Source organism: Aplysia californica, unplaced genomic scaffold (assembly GCF_000002075.1).
Source record: "Aplysia californica isolate F4 #8 unplaced genomic scaffold, AplCal3.0 scaffold01168, whole genome shotgun sequence".
Classification (NCBI taxonomy): domain Eukaryota; kingdom Metazoa; phylum Mollusca; class Gastropoda; order Aplysiida; family Aplysiidae; genus Aplysia; species Aplysia californica.
In genome coordinates, this window is record NW_004798438.1 from 142,724 (window position 1) to 145,223 (window position 2,500).

General features: G+C 34.7%; 1 protein-coding gene across 1 annotated transcript in view; it reads right to left on the reverse strand.

Annotated features, from left to right (window-relative positions):
• The window catches only part of LOC101859292, a 25,250-nt gene that overhangs the window by 15,666 nt on the left and 7,084 nt on the right, over positions 1 to 2,500 (reverse strand). The window lies entirely within an intron of this gene.

Genomic DNA, 2,500 nt, shown 5'->3' on the forward strand with positions numbered 1-2,500 from the left:
GGGGGGGGTAAGAATATCAGAATAACAAGGGAGGTAACTTTTATTATTTCCAAAAAAAAGTAATTGTCCAAGAGTGTTATACTCGTATATTGACTAATATCAAATTTATCAATTACATATTGTTTTAAAGTTTCATCTTCTTTCATTTATATAGTTGACCATTTAGTATATGTAGTGATAGAGTTAATGTAAACGAAAATTCAAAAAGCAACGCAAGTGACCTAGACAGTGGCTTTTTTACTGTTTGATAAAGTGACTACAAAATTGTCAAACCTCTGTAAATTTTTCATGATCATTTCATTTATTCAAGCTGATATCGGCCTCTAGACCTAGGGTGACCTAGGGTCTAGATTTAGATCTAGATTCTAAGTGCCAAAGTGGTGCTATTTATTTAGTTGTGCTGTAGATCTATCATTTTGTTTGATAGATCTAATTAAAATGTATTTAGATCTACTGTCCACCCTTTGATTATTTTTTTCGAGAAATGAACCGAACATAACAGCACCATACTCTGGCGTAATCCCGGTTCATGTGCCCATCATTTGACTCTATTTGAAACAAAATTAAGAGCAACGTAGAAAGAACCTATACTCGACTATACTCTAAGGGACAGCAAGACTGGGAGAAGTGTTTGGTTGCCCATGGTGAGTGCGCTTTGCAGCGAAGTTTTCAAGTTTTTACTAGATCTAGATGTAGATCTAGGCTACTTTGCTTAGCCTACACAGAGGGATAGAAGCAGAAGGCGAATATAGAATATAGATCTAGTGCGCGGAGTAATTTATGCAAATTTGTATATTTCACGTGTGAGATTTCAGCTTAGCCAGCCTATATTTCACACGTGAAATATAAGGATATATTTTACCGGAAGTGCAATGCTAAAACAGCTCCAAGTATGGTATAAGAATAATTTATTACATGAGATGTGGTGTAAGATCATGATTTATCCTACAAGTGAAATTGCCAAGTTGTAATCACGAGTTTCAACGAGTGATTACAACTGGCAATTTCACAAGTAGGATAAATCATGGTCTAACACCACAACGAGTGTAATAAATTTTTTATACCATACTGATATCAGCTGTCGAAATACGTCCGTATCAACAAAGTTCAAATGACCCGTCAATTGGACAAGAGGATCCATTCTAGAGTCTCACATGAAAACAACATTTTCATGCCCGTCGAAGTCAGATTGAAAATTGGGAAAAATCTGGATTGTTTTCCTTTACTTTTAGCCACGCTAATTTACAAGTTGTGCTATCCGTATGTCTCCCTCCGCGAAACAAACCCCAAACAAAACTATCATAACGCAAATCTAAGCAAAGTAATCAGAAAATGTACGAGTCAAAAGTTGAAAGAAACTGCATCAATATGGCATGTTGTTGTTAGAATAGAGATGACTTTGATTTTGATTTCTAACTTCGTAACCAAAACAAACCAAAGGCAAAGAGTTAGATTCTAGTTTATTCTCTAGAGTCTAGATCTAGATCTAGATCTATTCTCTAGATCTAGATTTATTCTCTAGATCTAGATCTATTCTCTAGATCTAGACCTAGATCTAGATCTAGACCTAGATCTAGATCTAGACCTAGATCTAGATCTAGACCTAGATCTAGATCTAGATTTAGATCTAGATCTAACGCATTGTTCAGTGCATTAAATTGGTCAAAGATGAAAAAAGGCTTTTTTAACAACAAAAGTTGTCAGGTTACTTGGATACTGATGTGGTAATTCTAAATATGTAGTTAGATATATAGTTTTTGTCTATCGATTTCCGATTTGACCAATTTAATGCAATGCGCTAGATCTAGATCTAGAATCTAGACTCTAGATCTAGATCTAGATCTAGAATCTAGACTCTAGATCTAGATCTAGATCTAGAATCTAGACTCTAGATCTAGATTCTAGATCTAGAATCTAGATCTAGATCTAGAGAATAACTCTTTGCCTTTGGTTTGTTTTGGTTACGAAGTTAGAAATCAAAATCAAAGTCATCTCTATTCTAAAAAAAAACATGCCATATTAATGCAGTTTCTTTCAACTTTTGAATCGTACGTTTTCTAATTACTTTGTTTATATTTGCGTTATGATAGTTTTGTTTGGGGTTTGTTTCGCGGAAGGAGACATACGCATAGCACAACTTGTAAATTAGCGTGGCTAAAAGTAAAGGAAAACAATCCAGATTTTTCCCAATTCTCAATCTGACTTCGACGAGCATGAAAATGTTGTTTTCATGTGAGACTCTAGAATGGATCCTCTTGTCCAATTGACGGGTCATTTGAACTTTGTTGATATGGACGTATTTCGACAGCTGATATCAGTATGGTATAAAAAATTTATTACACTCGTTGTGGTGTTAGACCATGATTCACCCTACTTTTGAAATTGCCAGTTGTAATCACTCGTTGAAACTCGTGATTACAACTTGGCAATTTCACTCGTAGGATAAATCATGATCTGACACCACAACGAGTGTTATAAATTATTTATCTAGACTATTTCT